Here is a 17,713-nt window from a genome sequence, read left to right as displayed (position 1 = left end):
ACTGAAGGGTCATCGGTTTGAATCCACAAGCCGCTCTGCGGGAGAAAGATGTGGCAATCTGCTTCTGTGAAGGTTATGGCCTTGGAAACCCTATAAAGCAGTTAAGCTCTGTCCTATAGGGTCTCTATGAGTTGGAACTGACTCAACGGCAACAGGTTTGGTTTGGTTTATATACCCTATAACTCAGCAATTCTACTTCTCGGTACTTGTGAATGGGCCCTAGAGAAAATGGCAAATGTTCACTTGGAGGTATGTATAATGATATCCATTGTAGTGTTGTTTGCCCTAGAAAAAAAAAAATAACACAAATATCCATGAATAGGGGAACGGATAAGTAAATTATGCCAGACTCACACAGTAAGGTACGCTACAGCAGCTAAAGTAAATATACTAGATCTATGCTTAGCAACATGTTTAGGCTCTGAAAACATACTGTTGTGTGAAAAAGCAAGTTACAGAATGATAGGTACCAGTAAGATGCCTTTTATGTATAAATAAAACATAAAAACATTACTGTATCAAGGCACTTGCAAAATATATGTAATATTTTATTTCATTAAAAACAAAGCAAATAAGGCAAAATGTTAACATTTGTTCATTTAAGGGGGTAGGTATAAGGGTGTTATATTTTATTTTTATTTGATATATTTAACAATTTTTTTAAATGATACAAAATTTTAACATCTTACCTCTATACATATACATTTTCATGTAAAATAAGTGGATAAGGAAAATGAGAGCAGATAAATCAGATGAAGCCAGCAGTGGGACTAGTTTATAAAATTCATGTCACAAATTGTGTGCGTGTATATATATGTGTGTGTATATATACATATACATGCGTGTATAAAACTATATGTATATAAATAAAAAAAATTTTTTTATATGTATATACATACACACTAGGGGTAGGTCACAAATCTTTCAATAAGCATAAAATGAATATAGATTTAGTAATTACGGTTTTAAAATTTTATCCATTAAAATATGCTGGAAATACTAGAAATTTTGACATACAAAGCACAGTACAGTAAATTTGGAGATACCAAAGGCAGAAAAACTGGAGAAAATATTAAACAGTATTCATTTACTCCTAAAGGAGGGAGGCAAAATAACATGGAAAAAAAGATGACCATATTGTTTCAGAAAGCAGGCTTTTAAAAGACTGAAAAGAACATAAATCAATCTTGTTAAGAAAATCTTAAAAATAAAAACTAAAGATTCAAAATTAAAAAGCCCTTATAACTCATCTGGGTATCACATACACAGAAAAAGGAACAAGCCATTTTTCAAATAAGCCAAAATAAAAAACACTAAGTAAGCATTTGGAGGCAAAGCTGCTTATGTTACTAAATCATAAATAATTAGGACAATTTCCTTAAAAGCCTTAAAAAGGAAGTCAGTCATTTTATAAGGGTATAGTTCAGGTTCAGATGGCTTCAGTATTTCACAGCATACGAGGGTCAAACTACTGGAGTGAAAACACAAGTAGATTGTGCAAACCTGTATGATGAGGTAGAAAGTAGCAAACAAACGGCAATGCGGACAAGCACCAAGGTAATTCAATTGGAGAAAAATATTCCTAATTGTAGGAAGTATCCTTGACTAGCAATCTGCACTTACAGCACTCAGCCAATTGCACATGTTCACAATACATAACAGTAACACAGCACTGAAATGGACTCCAGTCTCCTAACGTGTTCCAGATAATGCTCTTGTTGGCCCCCTCTCTTGGCTGTCTTCTAGCCTCTTTCTCAAGGAACAATTTTGAAGGGCAACATTTACATACTTGTAAAGATTCAGTGTACTGATTTTTTTTTCATTCTTTAACAGGTCAAAATAATTAACAATTTCAGATCCAGCAGAAAGCTTAATAAAAATCTAGTCCAACTCCCTTTCTGTTACAGATAAAGACTTTGAGGCCCAGAAAGGTCAAAAGGCTTTCTAAAAGTTACATAGAAAAAAGAGAGCTCCGGTCAAGCCTGCAATCTGTTATTGTGGATAATGTTCAAATATAAAGCTATGATGGACTTGGGGAGTTATTAAGTTGATTCAGTCCTGTTAGCCGTTGAGTTGGGCTACCATTAGGTATCAAAAAACGCTTTTGGACATTGAGAGACATTAAACACAATGAGGGTACAAAGAAAGAATTTAGCTTAAGTTTTGATTCTTGCATTTTAAACAAAGTGTAAAGTGTGAGGCTAAGAAACTGAGGCTCATGAGATGGCACCTCAAGAATGCAAAACACCTTACTGCTAAGAAGGCAGAATATTGAACATTTGATCTCGAAAGCCTAAGTACATACTAAAAAAAAAATTTTTTTTGTAATGACAAAAAATCTACAGCACTAACAACTCCCACTTATTGCATACCCACACTTTTTGGGTAAAGAGTTTAAGAACAATAGCTTTTGATTTCAGGAGGTCGGGCCAAAATGACAGAATAGCCAGGTGCTTCCGGTGATCCTTCTTACAACAAAGACCCCCAAAAAACAAGTGAAACGATTGTATTTATGACAAACTAGGAGCCCTGAACATCAAAGGCAAAGTTAGAAAATGGACTGAGCTGCAGGGGGTGGGAGAGTCAGTTCAGAAGCCAAGAGGAGTTGCCGGACCTGATTTGCCGGGATCCCTCAGGCACCATTCCCAGGAGCGGCTGTGGAAGGCTGGTGGTAGCATTCGGCCACAGTTTCCTCAAGAAGAAGCAGCCAGCCGCACAGCCTACTCACACCTCTGGAAACGGAGAAGAACGGTGCTCTCAGCAAAAGCTAAGTACTTGCGTATAATTTTTCCACGCCCCCCGTTCCCAAGCTGGCTTCAGAGGCTGTTGATTTCCCTGGGCCTGAGATAGGTCCTGTTGAGTGCCTGGAGCCATTCTCCCAGCCCCGAAGAAGGAATAAATTTGCAACTGGGGGAAAAGATAATTTGCCAGCTCCACTAACCTTCAGAGCTCCGGACAGAAGCAGCCCGTCTAGGCCCTGCTGGCAGACTGCAACTGTTTCAACTGTGCAGTGGAGAGGTGGGTGTTTGATGACTAACACCAATTTGCCTATTAAACAGGGTCCTCATCTACCCACATCAGGGGCCTAAGGACTGGTGGCTCTACTCAGGTTACGAAGCCACCCATGACAGGGGTCCAAGGATAACTGGTCCCTCCAGTCCCTACAACCAAAAGCACTGGTTGCCCATGGTCCATCTGTAGAACCCACCCACCTGTATGCTCTAGGGAAGAGGGATGCGCTTTACTCAGAGTCACATGGGGGACAATTCTAAGCCCCCTGCCTTGTTCAGAGCATTGGAACCCCTGCTGAAATCAGATACCAGTACCTACACTAATCACCCTGGCCCCTCTAAGACTGTAGGACTGAGCCTGTACCACACACTTGATGACCAGCTACCTGGACACCTAAGCTGAATTCATACAAGAAAAGTAAATCGACTCCTACACTGATATACCTGATAACAGCTCTAACCATCTGGTGACAGGACATCAGAGCTTCAAAGGCAAAAATAATCAAGCTAGGTCACACAAGCAACCCATCTGGGCATATCAAAACAAAACAAAGAAAGAAGCTAGGATACAATAAACAAACATAAGATAAACTAATACAATAATTTATAGATGGCTCGGAGACAACAGTCAATATCAAACAACATAAAGAAACAGACCATGATCGCTTCAACAAGCTCTCAAAACAAAGAATCAAGGGATCGTCTAGATAAAAGTGCCTCCCTGGAATTACCAGGTGCAGAATACAAAAGGTTAATGTGCAGAACCCTTCAAGACATCAGGAAGGAGATCAGGCAAAGTACTCAGAACAAGTCAAAGAACACACAGATGAAACAGTTGAAAAAATTAAAAAGGTTATTCAAGAACATAATGAAAAATTTAATAAGCTGGAAAAATCCATACACAGACGGCAATCAGAAATTCAGAAGATTAACAATAAAATTACAGAAGTAGACGACTCAATACAAAGTCAGAGGAGCAGAATTGAGAAAGTGGAAGGCAGAATTTCTGAACTTGAAGATAAATCACTTGGCACTAATATATTTGAAGAAAAATCAGATAAAAGAATTAAAAAAAATGAAGAAACCTTAAGAATCATGTGGGACTCTACCAAGAGAAATAACCTACGAGTGATTGGAGTACCAGAACAGGGAGGGAGAACAGAAAATGCAGAGAGAATTGTTGAAAATTTGTTGGCAGAAAACTTCCCTGATATCATGAAAGATGAGAAGATACCTATTCAAGATGCTCATCGAACTCCACATGAGGTAGATTTTAAAAGAAAGTCACCAAGACATATTATAATCAAACTTGCCAAAATCAAAGACAGAGAATTTTAAGAGCAGCTAGGGATAAACAAAAAGTCACCTACAAAGAAGAGTTAATAAGAATAAGCTTGGGCTACTTCGCAGAAACCATGCAGGCAAGAAAGCAATGCGATGACTTATATAAAGCACTGAAGGAAAAAAATTGCCAGCCAAGAATCATGTATCCAGCAAAACTGTCTCTCAAACATGAAGGTGAAATGAGGACATTTCCAGATAAACAGAAACTTAGAGAATTTGTAAAAACGAAACAAAAACTACAAGAAGTACTAAAGGGAGTTCTTTGGTTAGAAAATCCATAATATCAGGTATCAACCCAAGACTAGAACAATGGGCAGAGCAATCAGAGGTCAACCCAGACAGAGAAATCACAAAAATAAATCAAGATAAAAAAATGCTCACAACAGGGAAACAGCGATGTTATTATGTAATAGAAGAAAACATTAAAACAAGAAAGAGGGACTAAGAAATGTAGTTATAGATCTTCCAAATGGGGAGGAAGACAAGGGGATAGAAAGAAAATTAGGTTTAAACTTAGAAAAACGGGTAAATATTAAGGTACTCACAAAGGAGACTAACTATCCTACTCATCAAAATAAAACACAAGAAAAAAAAAAAGAAACTCAGCAGAAACAAAAACGAGTAAGATGGAAAGACAATACATAAACTACTCAGCACAAAAAATTAAGTGGGAAAAAGGAACTGTCAACAACACACAAAAAAAGACATCAAAATGACAGCACTAAACTCATACCTATCCATAGTTACACTGAATGTAAAGGGACTAAATGCACCAATAAAGAGACAGAGAGTCCCAGAGTGTATAAAAAAACAAGATCCGTCTATACGCTGCCTATAAGAGACACACCTTTGGTTTAGAGTCACAAACAAATAGTCATGGGATGGAAAAAAATGTATCAAGCAAACAACAATCAAAAAAGAGCAGGAGTGGCAATATTAATTTTTGACAAAATAGACTTTAAAGTTAAATCCACCACAAAGGATAAGGAAGGACACTATATAATGATTAAAGGGACAATATATCAAGAGGATATAACCATACTAAATATTTATGCACCCGATGACAGGGCTGCAAGATACATAAAACAAACCCTAACAGCATTGAAAAATCAGATAGACAGCTCCACGATTATAGTAGGAGACTTCAACACAGCACTTTTGGTGAAGGACAGGACATCCAGAAAGAAGCTCAATAAAAACTTGGAAGAGCTAAGTGCCACAATCAACCAATTTGACCTAATAGACATATACAGAACACTCTACCCAAAGCAGCCAAGTATACTTTCTTTTCTAGTGCACATGCAACATTCTCTAGAATATACTACATATTAGGTCACAAAGCAAGCCTTAGTAGAATTCAAAACATCGAAATATTACAAAGCATCTTCTCTGACCGTCAGGCACATAAAAGTAGAAATCAATAACGGAAAAAGCAGGGAAAAGAAATCAAACACTTGGAAACTGAACAATACCCTGCTCAAAAAAGACTGGATTATAGAAGACATTACGGATGGAATAAAGAAATTCAGAGAATCCAATAAGAATGAAAACACTTCCTATCACAACCTTTGGGACACAGCGAAAGCAGTTCTCAGAGGTCAATTTGTATCAATAAACGCACACATACGAAAAGAAGAAAGGGCCAAAATCAAAGAATTATCCCTACAACTTGAACAAATAGAAAGTGAGCAACGAAAGAAACCCTCAGGCACCAGAAGTAAGCAAATAATAAAAATTAAAGCAGAACTAAATGAAATAGAAAACAGAAAAACAATTGAAAGAATTAACAAGACCAAAAGCTGGTTTTTTGGAAAAAATCAACAAAATTGATAAACCATTGGCCAAACTGACAAAAGAAACACAGGAGAGGAGGCAAATAACCCGAATAAGAAATGAAATGGGCGATACTAGAACAGACACAACTGAAATTAAAAGAATCATATCAGATTACTATGAAAAATTGTACGCTGACAAATTTGAAAACCTAGAAGAAATGGATGAATTCCTAGAAACACACTACCTACCTAAACTAACACAAACAGAGGTAGAACAACTAAATAGACACATAACAAAAGAAGAGATTGAAAAGGTAATCAAAAAACTCCTAACAAAAAAAAAAGCCCTGGCCTGGAAGGCTTCCCTGCAGAGTTGTACCAAACTTTCAGAGAAGAGTTAACACGACTACTACTAAAGGTATTTCAAAGCGTAGAAAAGCAAGGAATACTTCCAAACTCATTCTATGAAGCCAGCATATCCCTGATACCAAAACCAGGTAAAGATACCACAAAAAAAGAAAATTACAGATGGATATCCCTCATGAACTTAGATGTAAAAATCTTCAACAAAATTCTAGCCAACAGAATTCAGCAACATATCTAAAAAATAATTCATCATGACCAAGTGGGATTCATACCAGGTATGAAGGGATGGTTCAACATTAGAAAAACAATTCATGCAATCCATCAAAGAAATAAAAAATGAGAATCACATGATTTTATCAATTGATGCAGGAAGGCATTTGACAAAGTTCAACACCCATTCATGAAAAAAACTCTCAGCAAAATAGGAATAGAAGGAAAATTCCTCAACGTAATAAAGGGCATTTATACAAAGCCAATAACCAACATCATCCTAAACAGAGAGAGTCTGAAAGCATTCCCCTTGAGATCGGGAACCAGACAAGGATGCCCTTTATCACCGCTCTTATTCGACACTGTGCTGGATGTCCTAGCCAGAGCAATTAGGCTAGATTAAGAAATAAAGAGCATCCAGATTGGTAAGTAAGACGTAAAAGTATCTCTATTTGCAGATGACATGATCTTATACACAGAAAACCCTAAGGAATCCTCAAGAAAACTACTGAAACTAATAGAAGATTTCAGCAGAGGATCAGGATACAAGATAAACATACAAAAATCAGTTGGATTCCTCTACACAACAAAAAGAACATCGAAGAGGAAATTACCAAATAATACTATTTACAGTAGTCCACAAGAAGATAAAATACTTAGGAATAAATCTTACCAGAGATGTAAAACGCCTATGCAAAGAAAACTACAAGACACTACTGCAAGAAACCAAAAGAGACCTACATAAATGGAAAAGCATACTTTCCTCATGCATAGAAGACTTAACATTGTAAAAACGTCTATTCTACCAAAAGCCATCTATTGATACAATGCAATTCTGATCCAAATTCCAATGACATTTTTTAATGAAATGCAGAAACAAATTACCAACTTCATATGGAAGGGAAAGAGGCCCTGAATAAGTAAAGCATTACTGAAAAAGAAGAACAAAGTGGGAGGCCTCACTCTATCTGATTTTAGAACCTATTATACTGCTACAGTAGTCAAAACAGCCTGGTATTGGTACAACAGATACATAGACCAATGGAGCAGAACTGAGAATCCAGACATGAATCCATCCACTTATGAGCAGCTGATATTTGACAAAGGCCCAAAGTCAGTTAAATGGGGAAAAGGCAGTCTGTTTAACAAATGGTGCTGGCATAACTGGATATTCACCTACAAAAAAAAGAAACAAGACCCATACCTTACACCATGCACAAAAACTAACTCAAAATGGATCAAAGACCTAAATATAAAATCTAAAACGATAAAGATCATGGAAGAAAAAATAGGGACAACACTAGGAGCCATAATACATGACATAAACAGTATACAAAACATTACTAACAATGCAGAAGAAAAACTAGATAACTGGCAACTCCTAAAAATCAAACACCTATGCTCATCCAAAGACTTCACCAAAAGAGTAAAAAGACTACCTACAGACTGGGAAAAAGTTTTTAGCTATGACATTTCTGATCGGTGCCTGATCTCTAAAACCTATACGATACTGCAAAAAACTCAGCTACAAAAAATCAAATAAACCAATTAAAAAATGGGCAAAAGATATGAACAGGCACTTCACTAAAGAAGACATTCAGGTAGCTAAAAGATACATGAGGAAATGCTCACGATAATTAGCCTTTAGAGAAATGCAAATCAAAACTACAATGAGATTCTATCTCACTCCAACAAGGCTGGCATTAATTCAAAACACACAAAATAATAAACGTTGGAGAGGTGTGGAGAGACTGGAACACTTATACACTGCTGGTGAGAATGTAAAATGGTACAGCCACTTTGGAAATTGGTTTGGCACTTCCTTAAAAAGCTAGAAATAGAACTACTGTACGAACCAGCAATCTCACTGCTTGGAATGTATCTTAGAGAAATAAGAGCCTTGACATGAAAAGATATATGCACACCCATGTTCACTGCAGCACTGTTTATAATAGCAAAAAGATGGAAGCAACCAAGGTGCCCATCAATGGATGAATGGATAAAGAAATTATGGTATATTCACACAATGGAATACTATGCATTGATGAAGAAAAATGATGACTCCACAAGACATTTCATAACATGGAGGAATCTGGAAGGCATTATGCTGAGTGAAATTAGTTACAAAAGGACAAATATTTTATAAGACCACTATTATAAGGACAAATATTGTATAAGACCACTATTAAAAGAACTGGAGAAATAGCTTAAACAGAGAAGAAAATATTCTTTGATGGGTATGAGAGGGGGTAGGGAGGGAGGGAGGCAGATGAATTTCCACTAATTAGATAGCAGATAAGAACTATCTTAGGTGAAGGGAAAGACAACACACAATACAGGAGAGGTCAGCACAAGTGGACTTAACCAAAAGCAAGTCTCCTGAATAAACTGAATGCTTTGAAGGCCAGCGTAGAAAGGGTGAGGGTCTGGGGACTATGGTTTCAGACTAAACCGAAGTCAACTGGCATAATAAAATCTATTAAGAGAACATTCTGCATCACACTTTGGAGAGCGGCGTCTGGGGTCTTAAACGCTAGCAAGCGGCCATCTAAGGTGCATCAATTGGTCTCAACCCACCTGGAGCAAAGGAGAATGAAGAGCACCAAAGACACAAGGTAATTATGAGCCTAAGAGACAGAAAGGGCCACATAAACCAGAGACTACATCAGCCTGAGACCAGAAGAACTATATGGTGCCCAGCTACAACCAATGACTGCCCTGACAGGGAACACAACAGAGAACCCCTAAAGGAGCAGGAAAGCAGTGGGATATACACCCCAAATTTTCATAAAAAGACCAGACTTAATGGTCTGACTGAGACCAGAAGGACCCCAGTGGTCACAGTCCCCAGACCTTCTGTTACCCAAGATAGGAACCCTTTCCCAACCCAACTCTTCAGACAGGGATTGGACTAGGTAATGGGAAAGAAAATGATACTGGTGAAGAGTGAGCTTCTTGGATCAAGTAGACACATGAGACTATGTTGGCATCTCCTGTCTGGAGGGGAGATGGGAGAGCAGAGGAGGTCAGAAGCTGGGCGAATAGACACGAAAAGAGAGAGTGGAGGGAAGGAGTGTACTGTCTTATTGGGGGAGAGCAATTAGGAGTATGTAGCAAGGTGTGTATAAATTTTTGTATGAGAGACTGACTTGATATGTAAACTTTCACTTAAAGCACAATAAAAATTAAAAAAAAAAAGAACAAGAGCTTTGTCTGAAGGCAGAATACACACAGTTTCCAGTTCTGGCTCTGCCACTAATTAGTTATGTGTTTTGGAGCAAGGTATTTAAACTCTGAGCCTTATCTGTAAAAATGGGGCTAATAATAGTACCTATTTCATAAGGTTGTTGGGAGACTTAAAATTAGACAATGCATGTAAATGACCTAACGCAGTACCTCCAGGCACAAGTAGTCACACTATGAATATTAGCTGTTGTTAATAATGATAACTATTAAATTATATATATGTTTGAGATAGGGCATAGGAAAACAAATATACACATAAACAGAAGAAATGGTGCCAAGCACTTAGTGCGTTACATATATTATCTGTGTTTTGTTTAAGAAGTCTATACGGTAGGTAGTCAGCCAGTGTGCCAAGAAGTATTTTGGGAGTACCATGTGTGAATCAGTGTTTAAGGCACTGCGAGTACAGTGGGAAACAAGACAGAGTCTTGAAGGAGCTTATACTCTTGGGGAAGGGCAGACAATAGCATAAAACGAGCAAATATGTTCAAGTGGATAAATGATGCGAAGAAGATTGGGATGGTCAGGTAAGGCCTCTCAGAAAGATTTTGAGAGTAGTCCAGAACAATGAAGAGGCACCATGTGAAAATCAGGGAAGGGCGTTCCGAGTAGAAAATAATAGCACATGCAAACATCCTAAGTTTGGTATATTAAAAAAACAGAAATGTAAAAATGGATAATAGTATGTATGGTGTTTTATAGACAAAGAAAATTGTTTTTTCAGGTGCCACTGAGTTGGTTCCGACTCATAGCATACCTATACAGCAGAATGAAACACTGCCGAGTCCTGTGCCATCCTCACAATCACTGCTGTTTAAGCCCACTGTTGCTGCCACTGTGTCAATTCATCTCAACAAGGTTCTTCTTTTTCGCTGACCCTCTACTTTAGCAAGCATGATGTCCATCTCCAGGGACTGGTCCTTCCTGATAACATGTCCAAAGTACGTGTGATGAAGTCTGGCTATCCTCGCTTCTAAGGAGCATTCTAGCTGTACTTCTTCCAAGGCAAATTTGTTTTTTCTTCTGTAAGTCCATGATATATTCAGTATTCTTTGCCAACACCATAATTCAAAGGCACCATTCTTCTTCTGTCTTCCTTACTCATTGCCCAGCTTTCATATGCATACGAGGCAACTGAAAACATCATGGCTTGGGTCAGGCATGTACCTTAGTCCTAGAAGTGACAGCTTTGCTTTTTAACACTTTAAAGAGGTCTTTTGCAGATTTGCACAATGCAATACATCATTTGATTCCTTGACAGCTGCCTCAATGAGTGTTAATTGTGGATCCAAGTAAAATTAAATCCTTGACAACTTCAATCTTTTCTCCATTTATCATGCTGCTGCTTACTGGTCCAGTTGTGAGGGCTTTTGTTTTCTTTGTGTTCAGGTGCAGTTCATACTGAAGGCTGTAGTCTTTGATCTTCATCAGTAAGTGCTTCAGGTTCTCTTCACTTTCAGCAAGCAAAGTTTTGTTACATGCATACTGCAGGTTATTAAGTAAGTCTTCCTCCAATCCTGATACCATGTTCTTCTTCACATAGCCCAGCTTCTTGGGTTATTTGCTCAGTATACATTATGGTCTACTATGCTGGGAACAACAAATTGATGAGGAATGGCTTGCATTGTCAAAAAGAACATTTCAACATCTATCCTGAAGTACAACGCTGTCAATGATAGGATAATATCCATACACCTAAAATGAAAATCAGTTAATAAGACTATTATTCAAATTTATGCACCAACTACTAAGGCCAAAGATGGGAAATAACTGAAGGTTTTTACCAACTCCTTCAGTCTGAATTTGATCAAACAGGCAATCAAGATGCATTGACAATTACTGGTAATTGGAATGCAAAAGTTGGAAACAAAGAAGAAGGATCAGTAGTTGGAAAACAGAAATGATACAGGAGATTGCATGATAGAATTTTGTAAGACCAACAACTTATTCATTGCAAATATCTTTTCAACAACACAAACAGCGACGACTATACATGTGACCTTGCCAGATGAAATATACTGGAATCAAATCGACTACACCTGTGGAAAGAGACAATGGGAAGGCTCAATGTCATCAGTCAGAACAAAGCTAGGGGACGACTATGGAACAGACTATCAATTACTCATATGCAAACTCAAGCTGAAGCTGAAGAAAATTAAAACAAGCCCTTGAGAGCCAAATTATAACTTTAAGTACATCCCACCTGAATTTAGAGACCATCTCAAGAACAGATTTGACGCACTGAACACTAATTACTGAAGACCAGAAGAGTTGTGAAATGACATCAAGGACATCGTACGTGAAGAAAGCAAAAGGTCATTAAAAAGACGGGAAAGAAAGAAAAGACCAAAATGGATACCAGAAGAGGCTCTGAAACTCACTCCTGAACAGAGTAGCTAAAGTGAATGCAAGAAATGGTTAAGTAAAGGAGCTGAACAGAAGATTTCAAAGGGCAGCTCAAGACGACAAGGTAAAGTATTACAATGAAATGTGCAAAGACTTGGAGTTAGAAAATCAAAATGCAAGAACATGCTCTGCATTTCTCAAGCTGAAAGAACTGAAGAAAAAAGTAAAACCTCAAGTTGCAGTACTGAAAGGTTCTATAGGAAAAATACTGAACGACTAAGGAAGCATCAAAAGAAGATGGAAGGAATACAGAGTCACTGTACCAAAAAGAACTGGTCGATGCGCAACCACTTTAGGAGATAGCATATGGTTAATAACTAATGGAACTGAAGGAAGAAGTCCACGCCTGCACCGAACGCATTGGCAAAAAACAAGGCTCCAGGAATTGACAGAGTACCAATTCAGATGTTTCAACAAACGGGTGCAGTGCTGGAGGTGCTCACTCGTCTATGCCAAGAAATTTGGAGGACAGCTGCTTGGCTAACTGGAAGACATTCATATTTGTGCCCATTCCAAAGAAAAGTGATCCAACAGAATGTGGAAACTGTCAAACAATATCATTAATATCACAGAGAAGTAAAATTTTGCTGAAGATAATTTTTTTACAGGTATGGCATTAACTAAACATGGTGTTTTTAATAACATCCATAACAAAACCAGATACTGAGTTCTTGCTGAAGAATATATCAGCTCTTATCATTTTGTTTTATAAGAAATTCCTAATTGCTGTTATTTTTTCTTATGGAAACTTTCCCCAATTAAGAATTTTAAAAATGCAAAATAGTATTATCAAAGGTGTAAGTTTGAGAAAAATGAAATATAACTCAAGGATCTCATTATGAAGCCTTAGAAAATGGCAAGAATAATAAAACTAAAAATAATAGGATTACAAAAACTAGCACTTTTCAGCTGAACTATAAAGCACTTTAGAAATATTTTATTAATCTCAAACAAATTGAAGGACAAATATTATTTTACATAAAGATGATAATTTTAAAAGATACTATTTCTTGAGTGCCCAACATATACCATATACTAATCTAAGAACCTTACATTATTGTTAGGTGCTGTCAAGTTGGCTCCAACTCATAGAAACCTTATGTATAACAGAATGAAACATTGCCTGGTCCTGTACCATCCTCACAATAGTAAATATGTTTGAACCCGTTGTTGCAGACACTGTGTCAATCCATCTCACTGAGGGTCTTCTTCTTTTTCACTGACCCTCTACTTTTCCAAGCATGATGTCCTTCTCCAGCAACTAGTCCCTGCTGACAGCATGTCCAAATTACGAAGTCTGGCCATCCCTGCTTCTAAGGAGCATTCTGGCTGTACTTCTGCTAAGACAGATTTAGTTGTTCAATCTTCTGACCCAACACCCAAACCCAAGGCTGACAGTCCTTGGTATATGCAATATTCTTTGCCAACACCATAATTTAGATGTGTTGATTCTTCTTCGGCCTTCCTTATTCATAGTCCAGCTTTGGCACATGAGGCAATTGAAAACACCATGGCTCAGGTTAGGTGCACCGTAGTCAAGAACTTTACATATATGCCACTAAATCTTCCTAATAGCCTTGGCATGGTAGGTATTATCATCCTTTTACAGATGAGAAAACTAAGACTCTCTCATCTCCCATATCCAAGGCTTAATGATGTTAAACATCTGGCCAAATTCACATAGCTAGAAAGAGATGGAGCTGGGATTCATGCCCAAGATTTTGTGACTCCAACGTCCATACTCTTCTCACTATTTGAACATATAGCAGCTATATCTCATGACAGTTATAGTTGCATGTATAGAAGCCATTCAGAAGCAGTACTAGTTATCAGTCACCTGAATGAACCATAGGTCCCTCAAACAACATGATTAACATGTCCAAACTTGGACTCTTTACCTCTCCATCCCAAGACTGGTCTTCCTATTAAATTTCCTACTCCGAGTAATGGAAGGAATTACTCTTCACCATCTGGGTAGGAGTCACCCCAGACATCTTCCTTTTTTATCTCCTACAACCAGAGAGTCACTAAATCCTGTCGATTCTACCTCCTTAGCATTGCCCTTTCCTCATTATCTCTCTCACTGACCTTCAGCTACTTCCCTATCTCTATTCCTCTTCACTGTTCAGCCAACCTTCTCCAAACAACTTTATATTCCGTGCAGATAGCACGCTTCAAAAGGGCATACTTTGTATGCTGCTGTAAATAATTTTATTATTTATACCATTAGTGTCAAGTGTAGAGTCTGTCCATGATAGGTTTTCAGAAAGTGCTGAACAAATGAAAGAATATATCTGGTTTCCATCTCTATACTCTCCTGCAATTGCAATGAAAAAGACCACTAATGAATTTCTGCTAGAACTACTGCCTTCCTTACTAATTAAAACCCAGATCCTACAAGGTTGACAATGAAAGGAGAATCTCTACACGTGGAAAGGCAAGAGATCCGTGAGTTCCAGTTCTTGTCCACAACATTCACTTTCCCCTGGGGGGTTGTTATTATACCTGTACCTCCTCACTGGCCTCACTGTGAGGACGGTACTGCTCTCCTAATAATGTTCTATCACTATGTAACTCTCTCCCTTATATTTCCCTTGGTACAGCGAAGACAGTCGTAACATTTCAATAAGACTTCTCCAAGACTATTTTTGGTTGCTATCAATCGATTCCGGCTCATGGTGACCCCATATATGCAGAGTAGAGCTGCTCCGTAGGGTTTTTAGTAATCTGCCCAACCTTTCAGAAGTAGATCACCAGGCCTGTCTCCCGAAGTATCTCTGGTGCGTTCAAACCGCCCACCTTTTGCCTAGTAGCCTAGCACTTAACTGAGCCACCCAGGGACTCTGAAGCTAGAAGATAATAAAAGGAGAAAAAGCACAGACACCAACAGGAAACCAGGTGGCATATCTTAAGTTACAATTCTCTCTCTGGTGCTTTTAGACCCTATTCTATCCCTGCCCCTGATCTACCTTCAACTGGTGAGCACTATTTTAGCACCCGCCACCCAATATTCCATGCTTACATGTCCCCTCCTTAAACACTAAAGCTTAGAAAGAGAAGTCCAGAGATCCAGAGTTCCCTCCTTCACTTTCCTAAATCCTTTTATCCAAGTTGTAATTTCCTAATCTGGAACCTAACTTTTTGGCAGAGATTGAACATGGGAAATGCCAGCCCTTGAGGAAATACTCTCATATCCACAGGGAGCATGGTTTTACCTACAGGCCACTCCAGGCTAATCAGTCTTTATCTCAGTGCAGCACAGTAATTCAATTAATACAGGAATATATGCCAGATGCATAAATTGTAGCAAAACCAAAACTAAACCAAACCCAGTACCACCGAGTCGATTCCGACTCATAGCGACCCTATAGGACAGAGTAGAACTGCCCCATAGAGTTTCCAAGGAGCACCTGGTGGATTCGAACTGCCGACCCTTTGGTTAGCAGCTGTAGCACTTAGCCACTACGCCACCAGGGTTTCCTGTACTGTAGCAGAAACTACTAATTATCAAACCACGCAGAAACTTTAGCGTTCTTAACATGTTGCTAACATTCTGCAGTAGTGACCAGCCATTCCTTCTTGAAATTTTCAGATTTCTTGGTTACCCCTTTTCCTGGTTATCCTCTTCCTTTTCTGGTTAGTTTCAGACTACTCAAGCTCTTCTTCAGCATTAGCTCCCTAGTAAATTTCTTTGTACCCATATCTATAGTACAGTTCTGTGAGAGCCAGAACTAGACAGGACTGCCTTGTTTTTCTGGGTCTTGCAAGTTTTCTGCCTTTCACAGGGTGTAGTCTTAACATTCTTCTATCACTCTCTATTACACTGTGGAAAATATTTGAATTTTCCTTCTCTGACAGGTTTCTGCCTTACACAGGTTCCAGCTTTCACAGGTTTTACTGTATAACGCTAACATAGTGTTTAAGAGTAGGCTTTGGATCAGTTCTAACATTTTCTTGCTACATGAGGATAAAATAAGATAATGTATGCAAAGTATTTAACAGAGTGCCTGGAACATATGAGCATTTAATATATTAAAGCTTAAAAGCAAAATATCCCTATATGTTGATAGTTTCGAAATACATATCTGTAGCTCAGACCTCATTGCTGAGCTCAAAATCAATGTACCCCCAAACGATACATGCTGTTCGTGTTGTCAGGGACCCACAGAGTTGTTCCCAACTCATAGTGACTCTATAGAACAGAGTAGAACTGCCCCACAGAGTTTCCAAGGAGCAGCTGGTGGATTTGAACTGCTGACCTTTTGGTTAGCAGCTGTAGCTCTTAACCACTGAGCCACTAGTGTGGGGTCTAGGAAAACTGGGAAATAAGATTACCCTCTGAGGGCTAAATTATAAATCAGTGTAGGGTAGAAATCAGCTCAGAGACACACAACACAATAATGGGCCAGAGCAGATATATGCAAAGTTAGCTTTCTGGCTCTAAGACCAAAAAGCTAGGCTTCAATATGAATATATTAACATATTTAAAAAGAAAGAATGTGTTCAAAAAGAAGTTTGTCTGAAATGGAAACAGAGAAAAAGCAACTTAAAGAGGCAAAAATTGGAAGAACACTCTAGAGGCAGTTAAAGATCTATTGGCAGGCTCTCATAGTTTAATGCTATTAAGTGATCACATCATATACCTAATTTCCTTTGTTTTGATTCCAAGTTCCCAGGCAACCTGCTGATTCCGCAGTAATTTTCCTACAGAGAGAACACCCTGGTCAGAGAATCAGTATGCTAATCACTTTGCAAATACCTCAAAGTATATTAGTAAATTATTATCAATAGTAGTTGTCTTCAAGTTGATCCCAACTCATGGTGACTCCATGTGGGCAGAGTAGAACTGCTCCACAAGGTTTTCAAGGCTGTGATCTTTTGGAAGCAGACTGCCAGGTCTGTGTCTTCCGATGCACCTCTGGGTGGATTCAAACTGTCAACCTTTTGGCTAGCAGGCGAGTGCTTAAGCACTTGCACCACCCAGGGACTCCTACTGGCATCCTGGTAAATTCATTAATCACCTGTGTCACTCTTATAAATACTTACAGTAAAACTTGCGAAAGCCAGACGGAACCTGTGTAAGGTGGAAACCTGTGAGAGAAGGAAAGCTCAAATATTTTCCACTAAAACAATCAACAGAAAAGTGGTAAGACTGAACCCTGACAAAGCTGGAAAACTTAAGAGACCCAGAAAAACAAGGCAGTCCTGTCGAGTTCCAGCTCTCACAGGTTTCATTGTACCTCCAAGTTTCACAAACACTGGTACACTAGCGAGACTGTGTTTCTGCGCGCACAATACTTAGGAACTCTGGTGTATAGTGAATTCATCAATGAATTTCATAATGAATACTACTCT

General features: G+C 38.4%; 1 protein-coding gene across 10 annotated transcripts in view; it reads right to left on the bottom strand.

Moving 5' to 3' along the window:
- CEP57L1 (centrosomal protein 57 like 1) overlaps window positions 1-17,713 on the bottom strand; it is an 80,623-nt gene that overhangs the window by 57,505 nt on the left and 5,405 nt on the right. For 2 of the 10 annotated variants that reach the window (XM_049897025.1, XM_049897487.1), the window contains exon 1: window positions 17,002-17,449. The exons of 6 other annotated variants lie outside the window; for them this stretch is intronic. The gene's annotated coding sequence lies outside the window, so the exon portion shown is untranslated. Of the gene's footprint in view, window positions 1-17,001; window positions 17,450-17,713 lie in introns of those variants that run through there. 2 more of the 10 variants (XM_049897210.1, XM_049897294.1) reach the window with 2 other exon arrangements.

This window comes from Elephas maximus, chromosome 1 (assembly GCF_024166365.1).
Source record: "Elephas maximus indicus isolate mEleMax1 chromosome 1, mEleMax1 primary haplotype, whole genome shotgun sequence".
NCBI lineage: Eukaryota > Metazoa > Chordata > Mammalia > Proboscidea > Elephantidae > Elephas > Elephas maximus.
This window is presented reverse-complemented; position numbering and strand designations above follow the sequence as displayed.